The sequence below is a fragment of the Neopelma chrysocephalum genome, unplaced genomic scaffold (assembly GCF_003984885.1).
Source record: "Neopelma chrysocephalum unplaced genomic scaffold, ASM398488v2 Primary Assembly neopelma1_281, whole genome shotgun sequence".
In the NCBI taxonomy this organism is placed as follows: Eukaryota; Metazoa; Chordata; class Aves; order Passeriformes; family Pipridae; genus Neopelma; species Neopelma chrysocephalum.
The window spans coordinates 214,364-240,156 of NW_020897943.1; the positions used below are offsets into that span (position 1 = coordinate 214,364).

Sequence of the window (25,793 nt, forward strand, 5' to 3'; positions counted from 1 at the left end):
GCACACCGAGTTGGAGCCGCCGGTCCCCCGCGCCTCCCGCCCGCCACAGCCCGGGGGAGCCGCTCCGAGCGGCGGCTGCCGAGGTGAGAGCCCCGGGGGCCGGGCGGGTCGGGTCGGGTCGGGGTCCGGGGGGAGCCTCCCCCGCCCCACCCCGCGGGGCCGTTCCCGCCGCCGGGTCCCCGCGCAGCCTTTCCATTCTTTCCCCAGTTTCTCCCAATGCCGACCACCCCCCCCCCCACCCCGCTGCCTCCTCGGGGCGATGTTTTATTCATGGCCCGCCGGGCTTTGTACGCGGAGCGGGTTCGGCGGGCGGCGCCGGCGGTGCGGGAATGGCTGCGGGGGGCGGCGGAGCCCCCGGGCCGGAGCCCCGGGCCGGGCACAGCGCGGGGGCCGCGCTGCGGGCGGGGGGCTGAGCTGCGCCCCGCGGGGAGCGGGCTGGTTGGTCCCTGCGAGCCGCTCTGTGGCAGGCTTTATATATGGATCTCTGTAGCTGTCTGTATCTACATCTCTATATATATCTGTCTTCTTTCCCGATGTTCAGCAGCCGCGTATTGCCACACGGAACGCCTGCGAGCCGGGCGGCACTTACACCATCGCCGAGTTAACTGTAGATGTCAGGCTGTGCTTGCACTGGCGTGATGTCAGATTGGTAATACCGCGCAGAAATGGTGAATTCGGTGCGGGCAGAGCGTGATGGAGACGGCACAGACCCAGCTGGCGTGGACAGGCTCGGTGGAGCCTCTCTCTTCCCTGGTGCAGGGCCTGCTGTGTGGGTAGTTCCCTGGCGCAGGCGGATCGGAGGGGCACTGGGATAATTAGCAATTATTTGTGGGTAGCTGCGGCCTCGGAGGAGCAGATATTTATGCCTGGAGCAGAGATACTTGGCTTGCTTTCCCTTACAAAGGTATTCAGGAGTGTGGTGGTTAGAGAGTCGTTTGCTGCTGCCCATCTTGTCTGCAAGTTCTGCGGGGAGGCAGCCTCCATGGGCAGCCTCCTCTCATTCCCGACGAGGGATTCTGTTGCGTGCTGTGGAAAGGTGGCTGTCATCAATAGGTAGTTTCATATTAGCTCCCGATACCACCATGATTTCTCCCAACCTGCTCATGGACCGGCGAACTAAGACTGAGAAATGCTGAATTCAGTTTCCCATTTGCCTGCCCTTCACGTTCCCCATGCCCTGGTTGGTTGGATTTCAATGGAAACATTCCGGTCCCGAGTCTGTTGAAAGAAATCTGTGTGTTTTGGTTTTGCCTCTCTAACTTGCTGTTTGATAATAGCACTAAGGCTCCTCGTTTCTGGAGATCCCTGTGCATGGGGGGCTGGGGCTGTTTGCCATTTGGGACAAGTGGAGTGCACCGATACTGCTTGATGTTGTCGAACCTTATATTATCTTAGGCGTCGTATGATGAGGTAGCTTGATTTGTTTAAGGCTTTGTGATGATGCAATGCAATAACAATTATAAATCTTCTCATTGTCTGAAGAATCTTTAAATACTACTCTGTCTCGGGAGGTACTTCGTGTGTGTTTATTCCCAAGAGGCGCAGGCACGGACGAGCAGGGTTTGATATTAATCACCGTCATTTTGGGGTGGGAGGGCGGGAGCAGTTTGGCACTGGTGCTTTAGGTTGTAATTTATGGGTGTGACGTCATGAGCTAGATAAGCTTTTATAGGATCTGCCATGTCAATTACAGCCTTTGTTTATATACGTGCAATTACTTGTTTTGAAAATCCACGCTGTATAGTTTGCTTACGAGCCTGCGCTGGGGCTGTGAATAAGATCCAGCAGAATGTGCTTCGATTGCACAATATTGTTCAGGGGTTGAAAACGTTTTGCTTTACCTTGTGCTCGCAGCCTACACCAGGTGTGAAGTTACTACATGGCATCTGCACGCTGTGATGTGTACGGGAGTTGGCTCTGAAAGCGGTGACCAGGTGCTTTCATTTTCTTATTTCTCCATGATCTGCCAGGTGCTTTTATCTTCTGCTTTCTCCATGATCTTGTTTGTTTTGTTTTTTAAAAGAAGCGGGGTGCTGAAATGACTGATTTCAACTAACCCGTGCTGGAGAGAGCAGCTTGGTTATTTAAGGCTGCTGTGGTTTGTTATGCAATCAGATTAACAAAGGTTGAAATGATCGTTCAGCTTTGGGTAAATACAATCCATACAACAGCGTGGATTAGGGCGATTGTTTACATCGGGCAGAGCTGCTGCAGTCGGCGTATTGCAAATATTGGACGAAAACACAATGAGTGGACACAGTAACGTACTAAATAAGTTTTTAGTAAACTCCTTGGGATCATAATGTACTTACTATCGATTGTCTGTGCTCCAGGAGCTTCTGCAGTGCCTTAGGTGCTTCTTGCACGCATGGGCAAACTTACTTTCAGCTTCATTTAGTTGACAAGCAAAGGCCTGGGTGAACATCTTTGTGCGCAGCCTGGGGTGCCCGGGGTGCTGTGCAGGCTTTGTGCTGTTGCAGTCCAGGTGTTGGGTCAAGGAAGATGACCCAGTGCTCAACTGGAAGCTTTCTAAATTAAAAAAAAAATACAATTCCAGCCACATTTGCTGAAGCTGGCAGCCCCTCAACCGGTCCATTATTAGTTGGCGGTTTACCCTCGTTGTCGTGGGAGCAGCAGTGCTGCAGGAGGGGTTTTTGAGGCTTGTCTCCCTGAACGTGCTCAGAGAGGAGGCAATGACGTGTGTAGGCATCCCTGCTGTACCAGAGGTGAGACCCTGCTGGGAGAGATAAGAGCTGAAAGGGGAAGGTGGAAGCCTGAGATGGGGAAGTAGCCAGAGTGCGGGGAGGAGAGGGAGGTGTTTGTCAGCAGGGACCTCTCCGTGTCTGTGCACGCTCAGACCCCGCTCTGTGGTTGTACCACGGTGCTCTGGTGTGGGCTCTGGTGCTCTGGAAGGTGGACCTTGCTCTAAAAATACTGTATGTGGTGGCATCGAGTGTTTGGGAGAAAGGAGGAATAAACGACTCCTGCAGTCAGTTTTTCGGGGGCCTTCATGTTGGTGTGGAGCCCGAGCCCTTCCAACCTTCCTCTCATTCAGGAAAAGGTAAGATATCCTTAAGGATGCTGCTTTTCCATCCTTCAGCAGATGATGGAACAGGACTACATTTTGGATACACATTCAAAAATACTCCGGAAAGGGTTTATTAATATTATTATTATTATTACTTATTTCCTTGCTGACCGTGTTTAATTCTATATAAGCAAACATCTAACTGCAAAGGGATTTCACAGGCACTTGCAAATGTCTCTCACTGTGCTACTGGCTGCTGTGTGTGCTGTATAACATATTTGGATTAAATGTACACAAGCACATTTAGGGTACACTGGAATCTAAGAGAGCGATTTTGGGGAATATTGTTAAGGCTCTGTTATTGTTGGATGTTCAGAGGAGGCGGTGTGGGATGTGATATGCACTCAGTAATGTTAAGGCTATTACTGGTATTAGTTTACTTCAGCTCTAATTTATTAACAGGTTGGGATCTTGTCACCTTCAATTTTGTGAATGGAGTAAGAACAGTTATTCTTGGCTGGACTAGAGAAGTGTCTAGCTCAGTAGCTTTAATGTTGGGGCCACTTTCTGGTTCATAGGAAAACTGTAACTCCAGAGTTGTCCTGCTGGTAAACCCTTCCAGTGGTCATTACTCTAGGAAATCTTTGGGCTGGCAGTTCCAGTGAGGCCGTTGTGTTTAATAGCTGCTGATGGATTGTCTTCTCTTAAAAATGTCTTAATTTGTTTTGAAAAACTTTATGGCTTTAGTGTTCACAGCCTCCTGTGTTGGTGAACTTCTGGTATAATTGTGCAGTCTGAAAAGGATTTGATTTGATTCATTTTACAGCTTGCCATTTCAAGTGCCTGTGATTTTATCTGAATTGTGGAAGAATATCTTTCTTTTTAGATTTTCACACAGAAACAGACTATATATGGGGATGTTAACAGATCTTAGAACATATATAGAGATAACTGCTATATGTTTGCAGTCAGGCGGGCTTCCAGCCTCATTTACAGTCACCTTTCATAAATAGGTACCATTATGGCTGTCATATTTAAGTGATTGCATGCAAAAAAATGTTAAAATAGAAGAAATTATGTGATTTCTGCAGCTGTTCATCCTGCACACACGTTGTGGTAAATCTTGATTCGGAGCGACTCAGACGACAAAAGGGTTCCCACTTGCCAAGGAGCAACTTCACCAATGCTGTTTGAAGATTTCCTGAAGTAAAATTTTGCAAGGAGCCTGGTGCAACATTTCAGGGAATGTGGAAGGATGCGTAGAACAGAATTTAAGAACTCTATTTAAGAGTTAGAAGTTAAGAAACACAGATTCCAATTAAGTGAAAACAGTGACTGAATCCCTGAATTGTTCTGTAGGTTGGCTTCCACCAGGCCATCCTCGACCATTTCAGGAATAGATGGGTGTTAACAAAGTTGTGGTTTAAATTCCTCTTTTCCTTCATGTGGCAGGGAAGCAGCATCCTTTGCCTGTGAATTGACCTACAGTATTTGTTTTTGTCCTGGTGATCCAGGGGTCTGTCTGGGTTACAGGAGCCCTCTGGGTCACAGGCAGTGTTGTACTGTACTGGTGGTGATGGCAGTTGTGTTTGGTGTGTTAAAAAAAGCCCTTCAAAGGTTGCTAATTTATTACTGGAATCATAGAATCATAGAATATCCTAAATTGGAAGACACCCACCAGGATTATCATGTCCAACTCCTGGCCCTGCACAGGACACCCCGACAATCCCATCATTCCTGGGAGCATTTTCCAAATGCTCCTTAAACTCTGGCAGGCTTGAGGCTGTGACCACTTCCCTGGAGAGCCTGTTCCAGTGCTCTTATTGTGGCAGCTTCTGAAATCCCGCTGATAAAAATGGGTAGAATTTTCATGTTTTTAAAGCAAACAGAAAATCTTAGTCTTGTCATTTCTATTGTTATTCCACCCGTAAGCCTGTAAACTTATGATTAAAGTGGGTGGAATTTCAGCTTACTGGTTTATGGGTGGGATATTAGTAGAGGCTGACCAGACAAATGTTTTCTTTTTGTTTTAAAAATAGAGACACTTACATAATGATGCTATACACAAAGCAGTATATGCATATGGATAAGATCTCTGCAACAGCGTTAATCCAGCAGCATCCCTTGCCTGTGTGTCTGCTGTCACTTGCTTCAAAGGAGGGTAATTCTGGAGTGAAGAGATGCCAGTGCCAAATGATTTAACTGGAGTATTGTATTGGTCCAGTCCTGAACAGCCTTTAGGCAGGGCTCTGGATTAGAGGTTTGGAGAAACAGATTTTTAAACCATTGTGAGCCCCTAATTTTTTATCTGAATAAAGGAAAACTATTCTTTCTGGGTTTTTTGTAGAGCACTGTTTTCTGTGGTTTGAGTTGTTTGCAAGGATTAATCTCTTAATGTGTGGCGTGTGCTTAGTAAAACTGAGGTCCCGTTTTTGAGAATGGAGTGTTATTGATAATTAAAAATAACCCCAAAGCAGTGAACATGTCTGAAAGCATCAGGATGGCATCAGGGTTTTTCCTTACTTTGAAAGTTTGTTTTCCTTGTCTCTGTATTTGTAACAGAAAAGAACAGACTTTATCCATCAAGTTTGGCCGAAGATAAAAAGCAAGTTCACTTGAAATATGTATTTAATAGGGAAAATATTCCAGGATCTATATATACAGGTGGGCATTTTCCCAAAAGCGTGTGTTAGGTGTCGAGGCCGTAACTATGTTGTTGCTAACCAAAATTCTGGCCCTGAACGTATCTATAAATACCATACGTAGCCTCACCCCTTTGACTCTGTGAAACGATACGTAGCTGGAATCATTTCATACATCAGGACATAAAAGGACCTTGGTGAACTTGTGCTTTTATAATAAACAAGGAGAAGTTTATCCAGGTTGCCCAGTTTATCCACACAAAGACAGCTCTTTATTCGGGGAGGGGGAGGGACTTACCTCTTAGACTTTCCTCCTTAGGATTTTTATCTCATCCCATCCTGAGATTTTATTAATAAAAGCAAAACAACTTTAATGTTTTTATATGTTTGGCAGACAGAGCTCTGCATTTTGGAGTCGTGGGTAATTAGATTTGTGGAGCCTGTGCAATTCTGGATATTGGGCAGGGAGATTGTTTTTGCAGGAAGACAGAGCAAGGAACAGCTTGCTCTCGTTCCCTTTCTTAGGGTGGCAGCACCATTTTCTGTGCCCTTTGCAGGTTTGTGATGTTGGTGTGCTGTTCCTGGGGAAGCAGGCTTGTTGAAGTTTGCCTTTGTGTTTGGAGAACTCCTTTTAAATTGCTATTCAGTAAAGCTCTGAATATTGGATATTTGCACATCTCCAGTGGAAAACAGTCTGAGGGAAGAATTGGCTTGTAAACCAAAACAAATGGTGTCTTTTTAAGGGCTGGTAATGGGCTGTAAGCCCATTTCAGCTTCAACTTTGAGGGATGACTAAGATGTTTCTCTGATCTGGCAATAGCCAGTTTGGATCCTGCCCCTTAATTTTGTCTACAGGCCTGCTCATCCCAGCTGCATCTCGAAGGGAGCACAGCTGACGTGCAGTAAACGTACCGGCAGAATGTGCAGGAGTTTGGGCTTTTGTTGCCGATGGATTTGCCCAGCGCTCCGTCCCTGGGAAGCCGCCCTGGGCATCAGGGCGTCCTCTGAAGTGGGATGTTCAAAGCTGTGGTTTGGGCTGCTGAGCGTGGCCAGCCATGTGATGCTGAAGGACAGGGTACTGCTCCTTCCCTTCCAGCGCCGCTGTGCCTCTTACGGACGCGCAGTAGCTGCGGTCTGGTGGATGCCCAGGGGCTCAGCTTTCTCTTCTGAGCCTTTATTTTTGCAGGAATCTGAAATAGCAGAGCTGAAGCTGCTGAATAAGCCGGACTGAATCCAGGGGAGCAGATCTGGCTCTCCCCTTCGCCTGCCACAGAAATGCAAAGAGGAGAAACTCCTATGAGTACTCCAGGGACTTGTTTTATTAGTGGGTGAAAGAAAAGCCAACCAGAACTTTCTAATACTGTCTCTATTATTTTTACCACTCAAAGTTCTAATGGATATAATCGTTTTTTCTTATGATTTATGTTTTTGAATTACTCCCTGATTTTCAGGTGTGGGAGTCTTATCAGCCAGTACTACTGAAATGAAAATCAAAACCTCCCAATGAACAAGCTCCTGACATAATTTCTGTTGGTTTTGTTCCGTTTAAGAAAATAATAAGAGGGAGCTGTATCTGTTCTGCTTTGGACGCGTCAGATAAGGTGTATCTTTGAGATTAAAAAGTCCTGATGCTCGTGGGAGGAGGGGAGCGCTTCTTTCTTTTGTCTCCAAGGTTGCAGCAGAGGATACTAATTAACCACGAAACAGATTGGGTTTGGGGAAGTTTGCCTTTGCTATCGCGGTGAAAATGTTTTGTTTGGAAGAGCTGCGTGAATGACACCCACGGGCGTTCACGGCGAGATGAACCAGCCCCTGGCTGCCCCAAATCCTCCCGTTTCAGTCTGCAGAAATACGCCAGGCAAGCTTTTGAAACTTGCAGCAGCCAGCGTGCATGTTCTGGAGCAGATTGTGTACGGGAGAGCGCGGCACAGCCCCGAGCAAAGACGTCAGCAGTGAGCAGGGACTGTCACCCCAACACAGACGGGCCCTTCAGCAGTGAGCAGGGACTGTCACCCCAACACAGACGGGCCCTTCAGCAGTGAGCAGGGACTGTCACCCCAACACAGACGGGCCCTTCAGCGGGACGGGGCGAGGCAGCACCGACGGGCGGGTCGGGGTGGGCGTGAGCCCGGAATATGGGGTCGGTTTGTTGTTCTTCCCCAAGACAGCACTCTGAGGTGGATTTTCCTATAACTACCACTCTTGGATGTTTTGGCAAGAGAGAGGCTGTTTTCTAAAAAATAAAACATTAAGACATGGGATAAGAGGCCTCAGGCTTAGTAACAGCATTTTAGGAGAATAATAAATGCTCAGCCTTGTGAAGCTGCGTTTAGTTGTATGTTTATTTGGGGATTTTTTTACAAGCATAATGGAAAATTATGCACTCGACTCTTCTCTAAGTTGCCCTGGGATTCAGGGGACCTAATTTCCCTAAGACTGTGAAAATCCCAGGCTTTGCAATGTAATTTTTGTTTGCCATTACACTTCTGTGCTAGTCTTTGAGCCTTTTTTCATCCACAGCAAGTGCTTGGGTGCTGCAACAGAAATAGTTTAAAAGCCAATGATTTGAGAGAAAAAGAGCTGGAGCTTCTTAGATGTCTGGGGACTGGATGAAGTAGGATTAATCTGGCATTAAGGCAGAAATTTGTGAGAGAAGCTCGGTCAAGTGACTGGCTGGAGAGAGGGGGAATTCATGAAGTCAAAGTCACTTCTTCAGCCAAAGGGGGATCAGGCTGACATCTTTCTGACAGGGTTTTTGCCTGGCCTCTCCCACTCTGGGTAGCTGTCACATACTTTCTCCGCAATTGCTTGGCATTCTGAGAACTCATGCCTTAAAAAAAAGAGTCTTGGAGTGAGCAGCTTTCTAGAAGGTCGTTAGAAATTTAATACCACAATTTAATGAGGTTTGTGAGTTACCTGTAACACAAATAACAGTGCTGACGAGTTGCTTTTCAATTATTAATTTTTGTACAGCAAGTTGTTGGCCATTAAGATGGGTCGTCTATGCAAAGTGGTTCCATAAAATGCAAATTATTGGCTTCTATGTGGGTCAGAAAACATTGCATACTTGGTGTAATTCTTGTAGTTAAATAAACTCCTTTGCTAGGCAAATAATTTAAGCACCGGTTACCCTTAGCATTGTTGAAAACATACATGGGTTCTTGCTGAGTGTAAATAAAAGCGTTTCAGCTTTGAGTGATGACTGCAGGATTTGGCTTTAGAAGCTATTTTTGGGCCACGGGCACAGCCCAAAGCCGGGGGATGTACGTGGCTCCGCTCCTGGAGTGGCGTCAGGATGGAGGATGACTCAGTCACCCCTGCAACTTCCTCGTGGCTCCGGAGAGGTGGTGATTTGCCGCGGCTCTGTGTCAGCAGCAATAGCAATAGGATGGCCCGCGCTGATTCAGCCGCCCCGGCGGGGCTGGAGGAGGATGTGCCGCCCCAGCCCTGCCCGCCCGGGCCCTCCCCGCGCCCTTCCCTCCCAGCACTGCCCAGCAGAGCCCTCGCCTTCCCTCCCCCGGCCCTGGCTGCCGGCCAGGCACCCCCGCCAGCACGGCCTGCCCTTGCCAGCCTCGCCATTCGGGCGGCCTTCCTCGGGAGTCGGGGGAGAGCGGCCGGGCAGAGCCCCGGGGCTTTGGTCTTCCGAGGGTGCTGAGGTTGAATCAATAGTGAATGTGGCAGAATCAGCACATAGCGATGTTGCTGCCGGGTGAAAAACTGCTCCAAACCCTTCCAGGCCCTGCCCTGGCCTTCCTTCGTAGGCAGAACAGGTTGGGCAGCGGCACAGGACAAGAGGAGGCTACAAAGAACGAGGTGAAGTTCACTGAGAACATTCATTAAGCGTGATGGGTCAAGGACTTTGTTTTTCTGGGGTTTATGTTGGCTTCGGTGCATGAGGAGGGATTTCTTTGCTCCTGTTGTGAGGAGTAAGGGAATTAGTTGTTTAACTGCTGGCTTTTGCCGCCTGCCCTCCAAAAGAAACCCCAAAATACAAAACCCACCAGTCTAAACACCTGATTTTGAAATAAAGCACTTTCTTTCAAATACAGGAATGATCCTACCATTGTCAAAGGACTGTGATGGAGAATAGCATCCTGATGGCAATACCTTCTTGCTTCTCTTCCACTCTGCTTTCCCAAGAGCTGCTGCTATCCTGGGAAAGCACATGAAAAACCCACTTGCTCTTTCTTGTTGTAGGAGCCCTTATCTTTTTAGTGGAGAGTAAATACCAGGGTAATTGTGTTCCTGTATTATTTTTTGCCTCAAGCCAAATGCAGAATAAACAGCTCTCTTTTCTGGGGCATTTTTGCATCGAGGTATGCTTTGAAAAGGCACAAACAGGCTGCTGTTGGCCATAATCAGTGTTAGGTGCTTCCCAAGGTGATGTCTCGCCAGCCTTTGTCAACCCTTGTCAGAGGCAGAGGTGAGACAGAAGATCCCAGGTGAATTAACCATGCCGAGGAAATTATTCCCCCAAAATCTGTGGGCTTTCTGAGCATGTGAGATCAACTCCACTTTTGATCTTGGTTGGGACTGAATATCCTCAGGAATAAAAACCATAAGTAAAAATGGAGGCGGCCCTGAAGACTTCTTGATTTCTCTTTTATGGCTGCTCCCTGGGGAATTGCACTGTCCTGTTTACTGATGGATTCCTTTAACGAGTAAATTGGTGACCTCTCTGCTTTTTTAGGTGTTCAATTTCCCATTTGTCTCTTCCTTGTGTATAATTTTCCGTTCCTTATCGGCTGCCAGCTCCCACAACAGCTCATGAACGTGCCTGAGTTGTGTTTTGTATTGAAACAGCTTATTGCTTTCAAAATACTGACCGTGGCTGGGTGTAAAAATTAAAGTAGCATGTGAGCTTCAGTCTGCTGCTTCTGTGGCAGTGAAGTCAAACTCTGTGAGTTAGGCTCCGTATCCGTAAGATCTCTTCCAAGTGCAAACTGAGCTGAGGTGCTGCCTGTGGGAATGCTGACCTGGTCTCAGTACTGAGGGGAAAATAAAGTGTTGGAGGAGATGCAGGGACCTTTCTGTATCATCAGACCACAGGACTGGTTTTGTATCTCCATTTGAATGTCCAAGAAGAGATGGAAAACAGAAGGTGGGAGTGATTTTCGCCCTCGAGGTAGCCTATGCCTCTTGGTGGCAGGGATGGCAGGCTGGCTCTCCGGTTTCTAGTTCATCATTCCTACCTGGTCATTAGCCACCAGGTCTAGTAGGTTCAAGTGTTGGGTTAGTCACCGGGGGTACTCTAGGACAGAGTTTAAACCTGATGGAAATTACAGCAGTCTAAGGTGCGGCACCTCAGACTTGAAGTTGTTCGTTGTGCTTACCTGGAGATGTAGGAGTGAACCCTTGGTGTATCTGTCCTTGGCAGTTCCCCTGGTTTCTGTCCTGTTTGCTGCTTTGTTATAGATCTCTACTGGAAAGGCTACTCTACACTCCCTGAGTGCCTGCAGGGAAAGTTTTAGGGAATTTTGGGAAAAAGAGAACAAGCTTGCACCAGAAAAATGGCTTCAAAGCATGTGATAAGGAGGAAAAAACATGCATGGTTCCAGATATTGCTGGAGTAAGAGAAAAAGGGCATGGGATCATGAATGGTGCACTGGGATGGGAGCTGGGATACCTTTTCCCAAGGAGCTGTGGAGCTGCTGCAACTGGAGTTGCCCATCCAGGCTCTTTGCAGCTGCGACGATGTCTTTGTGGTGGAACTCTGAGCTCAATCTGTGCCTTGCTATCAGGAAAGAAAAAACAGATGCCTTTTCTCAGCTTTGAACTGTTTTTGGTGGTTTGTTTTTTGTCGTTTGTTTTGTTTTTTTTTCAACAGTGAAATCTGGATTAGAAATCCTTTGATCAACTGGAAGCTTGGTAGCTTAATTCTGTTCTTATAACAGATTTGCTTTTCAAATACTATTTTTAAGTTCAGAGTTCTGAAGAGGAGTATTTCCTATTGCAGCCTGTGACAAGTATTAATGCTCCCAGTTCAGTCCTGGAGCTGGGGTGTGCATCCCAATTTCCTGATGGTTTTTTGGAGCTTCAGCTGCCTCCGCAGGGTGAAGACAGTGCTGATTGACTGCAGGGTTGTGTTGCTAATAACTGTAAACAGCAGTTCTGACTCACTGGTCATGGAAGACAGAAGTACAATCAAATATTGTGACTATGTTAATTTGTTTACATATAGGGAAATTTATGTAAATATCAGCACAGCTTAGGTTAGCCCATGTTTGCACTTGTGTTCAGTGTGCTGGGGCTGACACTGGGTACTGCTGAGGTCACAGAGAATTTTGCTGTTGAGCTAGAAAGTCTAGGATTTAGCTTCTGAAAGTTTAGAGGCACAGTGGTTTTTAATACTGTTAAATGCTGTAGAAGAAGGATTCTTGTGGCTTTGCATTACTATGATCACAGATGTGAGGAAGGAGAAAATAAGCTGATAACCCGTCTTTGTGGTTGTCCTCTTTAGAAGATGTATGGCTCCCCTGCACACCTGGCTTTTGGTTGTCTCCCATATTCAACTCCCCCCATCCCTTCCTACAGTCCCTACCTACCTCATAGAGACTGGAGGTTGCAGACACCTTGGGTTTAGCACGGGCTGAAAATCAGTGTTGAAAAAGAAGTTCAGAATAATAGTTGGCCACCATGATGCCTGGCAAAGGAGGTGTTCATAGAATCATAGGATGGTTTGGGTTGGAAGGGATCTCAAAGCTCATTTCATTCCAACCCCCCTGCCATGAAAAGGGACACCTTCCACTTGGCCAGGTTGCTCCAAGCCCTGTGCATCCTGGCTGTCAGAATTCCATGTTGGCTGATTCTTTTCAGTTTAGGGTAGGAGCAGGGCCTGGGCGTGTTGTATGTTGGTGGTCACCATCCAGAGCTGGTATCAAGAAGAAGAAGAATGACCTGGGAAGTGGGAGCAGTATGTTCTTGAGTGTATTGAACAGAGAGGTGGCAAGGTGGAGGGCTGGAGATGAAATGGGAAGAGCTAAACGGCTGATGGCACGAGGCTGGAAACATGAACAGGAGAAAATGAGACATGGACTAACAAACCCAAAAGGCACTTGCTGGTGAAAAAGAAGTTGTGTAAGGGCACACGTGTGCTTTGCATTGCTATCTCAAGATGGGTGGTCAGAGGGGCAAAAATGATCAAATGCTTCCTCCTCCTGGTCTTCATATGGTGTGTACTATGAATAAAAGCTTTCTGAGTGAGAGCTGAGGGCCAGAGCTGATATCTGTAGGCTGTGATGGAGGGTGTTGGGCTTTGTGTTGCTTTTCCTCTTTGTGCACCCTTCTCTTTTAATGGGTGACATATAGTTGGGCTGGATTCAGTGAGGAGATTCATCACTTGAACCATGCTGAGCAGCAGCACAAGCTATGGGCAAGGCAGAAGAGGAAAGAAAGAAGTCTCCAGTTAGGGTTTTCCTACAACTCTGAAATATTTAAGATCAGCCAAAAAGCTTGTAAATATTCCAGTTGTGAACTGCAGTGATTTTGTTTTAGTGTGCTTTAATGATAATCCTGTCATCTATTCCAGGTGGATATGTCAGTACTTCACTTTAGAGCAGTATTTATTCTGATCTCTGGCTGTACCCCTTGTTTGTCCCCTAACCCATGTCTCTTTCTACCACAAAGCACTTAGATAACTGGTGTTATGGCATAATAATCACCACTTGTGTTAGCTGCCCAGTTCTCAGCTGTGCTGGTTTGTATTCTGGTATTTGGTTGCAAGCCAGACAAGCAGGTAAGTACATAAAAAGCAAAGCAACAGCAAGAGGAAAAAAAAGAAATTGTATTTGATTAAAATCCATTTCACTATGACACCTTAAATATAGCTAATTGGTTGTGTGTTTTGGGGGGAGGACTAAGGCTATGGATGAAGTTTTACGGATGAACCTTCACTTCTTGAACCTGGGATGAGGCTTGAGGGCAGAAATCACAGTCTCATCATGGCACGGACACAGTGTTGGGAAAGGGGACAGCATCCGACCCCGCCAGCACCAGCTGTGGGAATACAGTGACTCCTGATTCCAGTAGCTTCTCCTGGTTAAAGGTCCTGCTTTGTGCATGGAGGCTTGTTTGTGTTTGTGTTCTGTGTCCACCACCCGTGCTGTCTCGTGTTACGCAGTGACCTGCGAGAGCCAAACCAGCACGAATTTCCGCGGGGTTTCGTGTTGCCGCTTGTGTTGGCACACAGCATATTTGACAGGAGAAGTCCTGGCAGGACACCAAAGGACAGGAGCTGGCTTGTAGGCCAGCAGAGGTAATGGAGCACTGTGCCTGCTGCAGTAGGGCTCTGTATCCAGGAAGAAATGCTTTAGTGCTGGTCTTGAGAGGGAAAGTTCGTGTGTGCGGTATCTGCAAAGTCTTAGGCAACAGACAGCTGTTCTGTCGGGGTCCTCTTTATTGGCTTAACATTTTGAAGAGTTTCTAAGAAGTTCTTAAGAAATTCCTTGGTTAACTTCACTTAAGAATTAAAATGATTTACTATGGAGCTTCCTCTTTGCCAGCACTAACACCATTTCCTGTTTTGGTTTGCTCTTCTTGAATTTCCCCTCAGCACATTACTAATTGTGTTATGTTGGTGCAAGGGATCAGGTGTTGTTTTGGAAAGCACAGTCTTGGTGAGAGGATTGGCTTCCCAAGGCTCACAAGGTATGGAGGAGCAACCAAGGGTGAGTGGGGAACAGGGGAGTGGACAGGGAGCCCAATAAGTAACCCTGTAACCCTGTGCAGTGATGATCAGTCCGTGTTGACTTGCTGTGTTGCACTTACTACAACTTTAGTTGCACATTGAATTGAAGAGGAAAAAGTTACCCCTGTATTTGGTGTAGTAGAGAGCGTTACGTGGTGGTTTCACCTTGACTTGATCTGTATTCCTACACCCCTTCCCAGGTAACCTTGGTTTCTCTTGAGTGCAGGAGGAAGTGGATCTTTAGTTGGAAGCAGTGCAGTTGTTGGGAATAATTCTGCATTTTCAGCTCATCTTCCAAGTCTTGTGTGGGCTTGTGAGGTCTGCATAGGGGGATTGGGGGATTCCACTGCAGGCCTCCTGCAGAAGGAGTTGCTTCTTTATTTGTTTCTTACATCCTCTGCTGAGCTTATTGGATAACAACAGTTCTGGAAAGAAGAGGAATATAATTAAGTTTAATGTCAAATTTAAAAAAATTTTCTTGTAGGGAGAGAGGGGTGTTGCCTGTCCTTCATTTCTTTACATTGTTTTCTCATCTTCCTCTCAGATGAGTGCCAAAAGAAGTGCTGGTATTCCTGCAATCTCTGAGGAATGATGGATTATCATCTGTTAAGGGACTGACTGTCTAATTGAAATAGTGAATTTGGAGCACGCTGTGAGCACACTTGCTCCTTGAGTGTTGTTACTCAGTGTCTGTGCTGTACAAGTGCTTGCTGGAGGGAAAACTCATTTTCATGTTGATACACTTAATAATTTGTTTTGGTGAAACGTCCTTATTTTTAGTCTCTTTTAAGCCAGCAGAAAAATTAATTTACTTTTAGAGTTGGTCACTTTTTTTAAGATTGCACTTCTTTCCCCCAAAGTCTGCAAATGGCATTTTTCCTCATGTTTTCTACTCATCCATGCACAGCCAATCAGAATACTATTTTTTAGTCCAAATATAACTTTTATAGTAAATTAACAGTTTATTCTGTTCTCCATCAGATTCCTGCCTTAGCTGAGGGCAGCCTATAACGACTGAAGTGATCAGCCAGGGACTCTGAACACTAAGGGTTTGTAATGTCCAGCCACCCAAAATGCCTCTGTTCTTTGAGCTGAGTGAGAATAGTGGGTCCCCATGCCATCCCTCAAAGTCCCCTCCTCACTTTTAATGCCCACTGGGTTTGGCTGAGGTTTGTTGCCAGTTTATATGACAAAAATGTCTATGTAGGATTTGCAGATTGAGTCGTGCCTTTGTTCTGGGCGTGCAGTTGAACAAGTGTGGGTCTAGTCCATGATAAGAGCTCTGCTGTTTCTTTTCTGTGTTTTTGTCTTTCAAACAAGTTACAGAATCACGGAATATTCTGAGCTGGAAGAGATTCACAGGGATCATCGAGTCCAGTGAATTATCCATTCAGGGATCAAACCCACAACCTTGGTGTTACTGGCACCATGCTCTAACCAACTGAGCTAATCTCAGGGCCCACATCAGCTTTTTTTATAAGAGAATGCTTTGTAAGCCAAATACAATGTATTTTTATTCATTTGATGTGAACATGAACAAGGATACAAAACAAAAGACAAATGCAAGCATATAAGAAAAGACCTTTAATAAAGATCCTGCTCCTGTGAATTCTGTTTGAAGTGAATGGGAAGCACTGATTATTTGTGTGCATGTGTGTATAAACATTTTTTTCATCACAGAACCTGCTGCTCTCGCTTGGCAGTGCTAGGAGATGGTGTTTGGGAGTCAGAGGCAGTGGTGGATGGCCATCTGCTGCACACCACGTGGGTGTGGGTTTGTGGCTGCCCGTCTGCAGCTCCCACCCCCTTCTGCTGCTCCCCCGTTACCGGGGGGCTGTGCTAAATCCTCTGGGTGAGATGACTTGCACAAAGCATTGAGTGCTGCCAGACCTGTGTCACTCTTAATGCTGCTTGGTCCCGGTCCCTGCTGCCTCAAAGGAGATGATACACCCTGGGCAGGTGTGGAGCAGGAGTGGTGTAAGTGCACACACCTCTGAAAAGTGACCCTGATCAAAGGGACAGGTGTCCAGGAGTGTTTGTAACATTAATAATAATGATGTGTATTGAGTAGAATCATAGAATCATTAAGGTTTAAAAAGCCCTCTGAGATCAAGTCCAACCGTTCCCCCAGCACTGCCAAGGCCACCACTAACCCACGTCCCCGAGTGCCACATCCACAGGTCTTGTAAATCCCTCGAGGGATGGGAACTCCATCCACCACTGTCCTGGGCAGCCTGTGCCAGTGCCTGATCACCCTTCCTGTGAAGAAATTGTCCCTAATATCCCACCTAAACCTCCCCTGGTGCAACTTGAGGCTGTTTCCTCTTGTTCTGTCACTTGTTACCCAGGAGAAGAGACCAATCCTTACCTGGCTGCACCCTCCTGTCGGAGTTGTAGAGAGTGAGAAGGTAATAAGGGTAATTAAGTAAGTAATAGGACCTAAGCAGGTACAGTAGGGCAGATTGCAGGACAGCTGTAAGTGCCAGTGTCCCCTGATGACCCTGAGATTAGTGTTGGTGACAGACAGGGGCACTGCTCCGATTCCAGGTTAGGTGCCTTTTGCATGTTCTGAGTTAATTAGTGATTTATGTGCAGATTGAATTGGATTGTTATAATTATTCTGGTGTTGGTGTCTAAGGAAACGTGTGCAGGTCTGTAAGGATTTTTGGAGAGCAGGTGGGTGTGGTGCAGACAGGCCATGGCAACAGTGGGGCTGGGCTTAGGCTTGGTTTCTGCTGGCTGATTAGCACCGAAGCCTCGCTGACCTTTAACTTGCATTTTCACCCTCCCTTTTAAATGTGTTAATTGGCCTTTAGCCAAAAGATGTTGCTGCTGAACTTGTGAGAGGTGAAAGCCCATCTAAACCACGTTCTAGCATTGTACATATTCAAGCATTTCATCTAAGGTGATCTTCAGAATCAGGATGCAGCTACAGCAGCAAATCTGCTCGAGCATCTCCTGTGGGCTGGAGCTTTGGAAACCTGTCTTGGTTGTGTTTTTCATGTCAGCAGTTCCTCTGCTCTCTGTGGCTTTCCGTTCTCCTTTGTCAGCTTTGTGAGGGAGCAGGCTTGAGGCAGAAGATAAATGGAGACTAAAATGAATATTTAAGCACTTCTAGATGTATTTCACTGACAAATAAAATCACTGCTTGATTTCTGTGGGAGGAGCGTTTGCCAGAGCCTTGCCAAGTGCTCCAAAAAAGGAGCTGGAGCATGTTAAACACAAACCCCACAGCATTTCATGGGAGTTTATTCTGTTGTTTCAGTAGTGACTCATCTCCAGAATCATCTTCGCTGTGTATATGTGGGGGAAAAAAAGCACTGACAAAGGTCTCAGAGCCACCTACAAAATGCAATGTCCTGTTCAATTATTAGTTAGAGCACCTGAGTATCTCGAGCCTTTAGGCAATTTTTAGAGTTATCCTGGCAAAATATGTTTGCAGTCAAACCTTGTTCACTTGTTGTTAAAAATCTTGAATTTTTTAAAGAGTGTAGGATGAGAAAGAATTGGTGTAGGTATAGAGAGAGAAAGAAGTGCTAGGTATGATTCTCTGGATGGACGGGATTGTTATTTTTGAAACCTCAGGAGATGTTAGGACATCACTTTTTCCTTTCTGCACGTCACATCTTTGGCTAAATGACCTGAAAATTAAAGATCAGCGTTTCAGGGTGTTTGTTAAATGCTTCACTTCCTGAGGTGGCCGCTCAGAAAGCCGAGGGCTCCCATCTCGATTTTCCTCCTGCCCCTACTCATTGCCCTCCCAAGGCAGCAGTGAGTACAAAAACAGGAAAGGGGAATGATAAAGTGTGGGAATGAAGTGAGTGCTGAGTTAGCAATGCCAGGAGGAAACGACTCTCTGGTGGCAGCCTTGCTTCTGGTGAAGAATAAACTGGAGGTGAACTGACTTAAAATACTTCTGAAAATGGAGTTCTCTCCCTTGTAAGATTTTTCTGTGACCTCCTCTAACAGTTTTTTAAAGCAATGAAGTAGAAAGCATGCCTGTTGTGTTGACTGGATAATGGCATTAGTGTTTTAGCAAACACCTACACAGTATATGTGGACTAAATTATCTAAAGGGCTTGTTAACATATCATCTGCATGCAAAAGAAAGTGATGGTGGTGATGGAGGCTGCTTAGAAATGATGTGAAGGACTGGTTCCTGTGTGTGGTGCTTCTGCATGTGAAAGCTGCTGCTTTTTCCTTCAACCCTATTTTTTTTTCCCTTGTATCATTCCCCAGATATTGTGCAAATTGTTAGAGTGATGTTCATTTTTTTCATAATATTCCCCCATGGAACTGCTAGAAAAATAGAACATGGGGAAATGTCGCCTGGGATGTGAAAGCCTGGTACTGCTTTATGGCCTGACCAGAGCACAGAGCCTGACCCCAGGGCTTGGGGGGACTCTCTTGATTCATCACATGTTGCCATGTTCCTTTTGGGGGGGTGCCAGGGGGGTCAACACAGATGCACTTTTTTTTTTGACTCTTCCATGTGGCACTAACATTTCCCTCTTCAAGAGCAGCATAATGCCAAGAAGGAGTGATGTCCTTTCTCCGTGTTCAAATGAGTCAACCACGGTTAGTGAGTCCACCGTGAAGGTTTGGGGGAAGGAGGGTGTCTTGTGAATGCTGAGAACAGTGCCAGCCTTGGTTCTGGATGTGAGGAATCTTGAGACAGGGCCATCACATCATTTTTTTTGGCTGTTTTCTGGTTTCACATTTCGACTGAAAACAAATCCTTGAGCACAAAACTCCAGACCTTTTGGAAAAGGTTGTCTGGGTGAGAAGCAGCTTTACTATGGCAATTTCTTCCTAGAGGGAAATGTCCTTCGGGGATCCTGCTCCAGGAGTGGGGGCTGTGAGCATGGTGGTTTTGTGTGCTTGGCTCCAAGCAAAGAAAAGCCAAATTATGGGATATGGGACCTGTGTCTCTGAGCCTTCAAAGCTGCAAAGGGGTAACGAGCAGAGAGATCCCAAAGGTGATATGTGAGAAGGGAGGGTGTTTAACTAAAAGGCTTGGAAATAAAACCACTCAGCCCATGTCTCTCCTGGTTTTGGATGTTGGTCTGGTCCCATGTAGAAGGATTTCCTAAAGGTCTCCACAGATACATGTAGGGCTCCCTTTGGATGCAGCATGATCAACCTGGTCTGGTGGAAGGTGTCCCTGCCCATGGCAGGGGTTTGGAACAAGATGGACTTTAGGGTCCCTTCCAACCCAAACTATTCTGGGATTCCACGATTCTGTGATTTTATGGTAGAAATTAGGGTGAAGTACTTGTACTGCATAAACCTTTTCTAACAAATCTGAAACGAACCGTTGAGAATGATAGCAAACATATGGGAAGCTATGAAATTATTTATTAGAAATGGTGTATCCTCTAGGTTCACAAAAATTTTAGCCAGAGAATGCTGTATTTCCATGAAGATCAACATGACTTAATGGTTACCAATTGATGACAAGGGAGCTTTCTGTAATAAAATAGCTGCCAGTAAAAATGGAGCAGCAGATTTGGGTTGCCTCACTGAGAATTGACATTACTTGAATTTAAATAAGAGTATCCTACTTAGTGCAGAAACTGTGAGTAGCAATTTGTGCCATGTCCTTATCAGCTGTGGAGAAGACTGAGGAGGTAAATTCAGTATTTTCCTGTCCAGCCACAAGTGTCCATCTCTTGGACAGCGGACTGAGATGGTGCCTTTTTGTCTTAAATTGTGGATTTCAGGAAAGCTTCCAAAGCCAGTCCTTTTCCCACAGAGGCCAGTGGAAGATGTGCTTTGGAAAGAGTTGTTGGTACTTTTTGCTTTTCCCTTTCTTTTTGTTGTTTTCTCCACAAAAAAGTCCATTGTTTTTGAGGTGGTTCTTTTCTCTCTGTTGTCATTTTTTTGTTGTTGTTGTTTTGAAGGAATTAAGACTTTTTCCCTCTTTTATCATAGGAAAATTTTTTAAGCTACTCGGGCAGTGCTTTTGTGGAGTTCATAGGGCACGTGAAATAGTGGTAGAGCAAAACCATCCACCAGTGAAAATACTTGATCTACAGAACATGTTGTTTCTGAGAAAAGTTGAGTAATGCTTGACTTGATTTTGTTTTGTTTTGCTTTGGTTTCTTGGCTTCCAAATCAGTGTTGAAAAATACCTGCCAACTGTAATTATTTTACTGGAAGTTTAATTCAAGGCCTAATTTTACTGGAAGCCCGAAGGAGGGGAGGAGACTAGAGCTGGAGAATGGCATCTGATGTTGAATGATGGTGATGTCAGACATATTTAAGATAAATGAACTTGGTGTTAATAAAATAAACATGTAGTGCTGCTTTTGGTCCACAGTGGGCCATGGAAGTACTTGCAGCAAGCTGGTCACTTCACTGCTGGTCCAAAAGCCTTTGCTGGTAGTTTTGGTCGTCTTCCACCAGACCCTCTTGGCTCGTGTGTAACTTTGAGCCCTCAAGTTGTTGTGGTGGAAGTATGTGTGTGTTTGAAGTGCTTTGGCTGAAAAGAAAATCAGTACTATTCTGATAAGGAGGGGGAAAGTATTAAGTTGCCTAAAATAGTAACTTTCTTCATGGGGTTCAGGTTTGTTGTTAGAAACTCACTGCCGTGCTGGTGTTTCTCCATCGGGGAGCCTCCTGAAGCAAATTCAGCTTTTCCACGTGGGTCTGCAAAAATCTCCATTATCTGAGTTTTTTCTTTAAAAGGAGAGAAGGGCTAAAAAGGCAATATTTCAGACAGAATCAGCCCAAAGAGCAGGCTGTGTGGGGAAGTATCCAGTTTCTTCCGTATTTCGTTACACTCTGTGCTGGAGCATCGCAGATGTGCAGGCACAGAGAGGTCGCTCTTGTGAGACAGGTGAGTTACACCTGATGGCTTTGCATCCAGCAGAAAAACAGTGGTTTATTTTCACCCCCAAGAGGAATGATTTGAGAGGAACCATCTGTCGCTCTTACCATCAAGAATTTTCTTGATACAATTCTGCTCACCCCTCTGCAGTTCTCCTCCCTGCGTTCAGCAGGGTCATGTTGGGGGGTCACTTCATTGGGTGAAAGATCAAACCCCCATTTCAGACTGCTAAATCTTTTATTTAACTTTAATCAGCACTTTATGTTGTGTAGGCATCTTCTGGTGTTGCTGCCCATCCCAAAAGCCCGTGAGTGCAACACTGATACTTGCAGAGTATTTCTGAAATTGGAGAGATGATAAAGGATTGATGGTTCAGTTGTCCTCTGTGGGAAGTGTTTACAGAGCAGAAGGGTTGTGGCAGGAGCAGTTAACGTTGTGTTTTAATAATTTAGGCAAAAATGTTTGGGAACAACGCAATGGGAAACTATTTTCATGTTGTTCTCAGGGGGAAAATAGCAGCCATCCTGTGTGCATTGGGCAGGACAGTGATGGTGCTGGGCACAACACAGTTTTGTAGCTCACTGGGAGAATGAAGAAGGAAGAAGGGGAAAGGTGATCAAGGGAAAGGGGACTCTGCTCCCTCACCCACTTTTTCTTCAAGGAAAAAAACCCAAACCCATAGTTTTTCTCAGTTTACCTATTGAGAATAAACTTGAAAGGTATTTATAAACCACAGGCTTTATCTGATTTGTCTAGTTAGGCAAATCAGCAGAATCTGCTTGGGGAAGGAGCCAGGGAGGGTATTGCTACGTTTTTTTTAAACTTCAGGTAGAATCTTAAAATTAGAGGTTGCTGCAAGTCCCCTCCAGCATGTTTCATATAATTTGATATTTACACACTGAAAGCCTGTCTAGACTCTTACCAGTTGTGTTTATTATATACAACGTCAATCACTGCGTGTCTCTCCTTGTCAGTTTGAATATGTAACACTTATCCTGATCTATCCACGTCTCCCTTTTCCCCATAAAACTCCCCCCAAAAGGCTTACTCCCTTTTTCCCATGAAGCTGCTCGTGCCAGGGGCCTGGCAGTGTCCCGAGTATCAGTTTTGTCCATGAGCATGGCATGTTTTGCTGATGCTACAGGTTTGCTGCATCGGCCTCAAGTGAGTAGGTGTGGTTGTATAAACCACCTGTCGTGGTTTAATAGGTTGGAGGGATGGGGAGGAGAATCAGGTAAAGGTAAAACCTGTGGGTTGAGATAAGAACAGTTTAATACTTGAAATAAGGGAATAATGATGATAATAATACTAATAATAATATTGTAATGAAAAGAGAGATAGTAAAAAGAGAGGAATACAACCCAAGACAGTCAAGTGATGCCCAACACAGTTGCTCACTGCCCACTGACTGATGCCCAGCCCCAGCAGTGATCAGCCCCTCCTGGCCAGCTCCCCCGTTTGCACACTGGACATAACATTCCATGGTCTGGAATATCCCCCTGGCCAGTTGGGATCAGCTGCCCTGGCCATGCTCCCTCCTGGAGTGCAGTTCCTCCCTGACAGAGCCTGGGACACTGGGAAGTCCTTGACTTGGGGTAAGCACTGCTCATCAACAACTAAAACACCAACATTGTTCTCCTGCTGAATCCAAAACTCAGCTGTGTACCAGCTACTAGGAAGAAAATTAACTCTCTCCCAGCCTAAACCAGGACACTATTCTTTGGAGCTGGGGGTGATTCATTGTGTTCAGGGCCTGAGAGCTGATCTATTTTAGCCTGGAACCCACTGCAATTATTTTCAGTTGTCTGGTTTTGCCCCTGTGTAAGGATGGGAGTTGTGGTACCCTCCATCTTCTACATGGTTCCCTCCATCTTCTGCAGACTGGTCCTGATGCCTGGAACAGGCAGCATTTTATGAGGTCTGGATGATAGCAGCCATAGTGTTCCTTGTTGAACCTGGTTTGAGCTTTTCAGTGCGTTCTATAGAAGTAAAATTAGTTTGAGTAGGAGTTGCAAATTGTCTTCTGTGTGACCTTGTGCTGGTGTTTGTTTATCTTCTGTTTTATGCTTTAATGACAGGCTCTTTGGAGGAGACTGCCCTTGCTCCCTGTTTACACACTGTCCAGCACAGTGGGATTCTTTCCCATGCTACTCCTACGTCCTACAGATATTTAAGTAATAATGACATTGAATGCTGCTCTCTCCTCTCCTCTCCTCTCCTCCACAAGCTGATTTAAACCATTCAACTCCTCCTTTCTTATCTGAAACCCTATGAATTGTGCCTGGAATTGTTCTGAGCTTGTCAGAGCTCTCTGCTGCCTGTTTGGTAACAAGGAACACTGTTTACTGACATCCTGGTAAATCCTTTATATTAAACAGGAGCAGGAGCTGTTTGCTGTGTTCTGAGGACTTCAAGGAGTCTTGAACAACAAACAGTTTTCCCTGTTTCTTTTCTAAATGCTGAAATATTTACTTCTTGTCTCAGTTTTGCAGAGACATCCTTCACAGAACGTGTGTTTAAAAAAGAAGCGAATCTGAAATCTGTAGAGAAGGGATTAGAAAGTCAAATCTCAGTTTGGAAAGTAGATATATTTATTCTGTGTTCACACTTGTTTACAATAGATGGAGCATTCGGGTTTTTTTCCTTTATCCCTTGCTGCTTCTGGAAGTACTTTGCACATTTAATTAATTAACAGTGTCACATTTGAATTATTTCCCACTAAATTTTTGCTTCCCATTATCGGTCTCTTCTCTTCTGCTGTCATCTGAAACTCTTCCTTTCAAGCACAAGAATTAGGGAAGCACTGGAGATGCTGTTTCTGCAGACAGTTGCGAATGCAGCTTTCCCAGCAGCAAAAGGCAGAACAACTGCACACACTTCCAGTCCCTGTTTTAGTAACTGTGTGAGTGTTTGTCCTTCTGGGGCCCAGGTGCTGAGGAATGGTGTGTCTTGTCCTGCTCATCTGCCCAGAGCCTTGGGAAGGGGCTCCTTGCATTCCCATGGCACTGACCTGCCTGGCAGTGCTGCTCAGTCTGGAGTGTGGCAGTGAAATCTCTTATTGCCAGTGCACTCCAATGGTACCATACACAAGAACTTGTTTTTCATGAGTGGCAGAAAGCAAAGGCTGATACTGAGAACTATAACTATTTATTTTCTCTTTTTAATAGAAGTGTTTTCCTTCCATTGCTTACAAACAAAACACGTACACACAAAAGAGGCAGATTTTACTTCCTTTTTGGGGTTGGAAGCCTACCAAAGCACTGATAATTGGCCTTATTGACATTTTTCCCAATTGATTGGAAGCAACACAATTATTTTTTTTTCTCTGACTGTGTCCAAACTGTGCTCTATGAAGATTACACGGCCTTTCTCTTCCTGGCCCATGGAAGAGCAGGTCCCTCTGTCACAGGATGTTTTCCCTGTCCTTTGCTGCCCTGCCCTGTCACAGCCAAGGTGCAGTTTCCTGATCCCTTCATTGGCACTGGAGGGTCCTGCTTCCAGCTGTGCAGTACAGGTAGCTTGTGGTAACCATTCTTTATACAAGGGACAGGATGGTTGGAGCATAAATCCGTGATCCCCAACTATCCTGGTGTTAGGATTTCCTGGAGCAGACTGATAAATGTGTCATTGTGGAAGCACATCTCTGCATCTTCATCTGGAGTCACAGCTCATGAAACTGAACTCATTGGTTTAAAAAAAAAAAACATATAAAAGGTTGAGGTAAATAAATACAAATACATAAATAAATATAAATATATATATATAAAGGGTAAGGGATCCAACAAGATGATTCCCCACCTCTCTCCAGGGAAGTTGTCTTCACAGTCTTGAAAAAGGTCTTGGTCAAAACTTACTAGACAAAAAGTCCTGCCAAGGATGCACAAACCTCCCTCTATTGCAGATCATTGTTTTTAACAGGACTACCATGCAATAAAATGGTTGTACAGAGTTAAGATTGGTGGGGTTTTCTCCTCACTTGGATTTTCAATGTTACTGAATTATAATAGCACCCATTTGTAAACCTGCATTTGCAGCTTGCAGTCAGTTTTCTTCACTGAATTTCGTGCTTATACACTACATATAAATGCAATATTTTCATTAATGATGTGAATGGTGTCCTAAATATCTTCATACACCATGTTTGCACATCAGAAATGGTTAACCTTCATTTCAGGGGTCTGATATTTCCTTAGCAAGAAAATAATTGAATAGTATGAGTACATGCTCCTTCTGAATACTGAAGGGTGCCCTGTTGTAAGAGGAACTCAAGTGCATGTTAAACAACTGCAGGCAGATCTATTTTTTAATTTAATAGGAGAGCTCATTTGAATGTTTTCCCGAGGGAGTGCCACTTCAGTGAGCGTGTTGGTTGACTTGTAAGAACTAAAACACTTCTCTCACAAGGGAAGCCCTATGGGATGTCATGCTGAGTGGGGATGTTGAGAATTGTGTGTATTTGAATTTTTTGCATACGGGTTCGCTGTCATAGTAAAGTTTTGGATGAGGCAGAAAAGGAAGATAATCCTTGGTCAGGTCTGAAGTCCCTCTCCAGCTCTCTTGGAGCCCCTTTAGGCACTGGAAGCATGTTTTCCAGTGAACCTGAGG

The 25,793-nt window shown here is 45.4% G+C and overlaps 1 protein-coding gene across 3 annotated transcripts in view; it reads left to right on the forward strand.

Moving 5' to 3' along the window:
- The window catches only part of CUNH1orf21 (chromosome unknown C1orf21 homolog), a 113,847-nt gene continuing 88,054 nt past the window's right edge, over positions 1–25,793 (forward strand). The window contains exon 1 of one of the 3 annotated variants that reach the window (XM_027704483.1): positions 1–83. The gene's annotated coding sequence lies outside the window, so the exon portion shown is untranslated. Of the gene's footprint in view, positions 84–2,819; positions 3,062–25,793 lie in introns of those variants that run through there. The other 2 variants (XM_027704484.1, XM_027704485.1) reach the window with 2 other exon arrangements.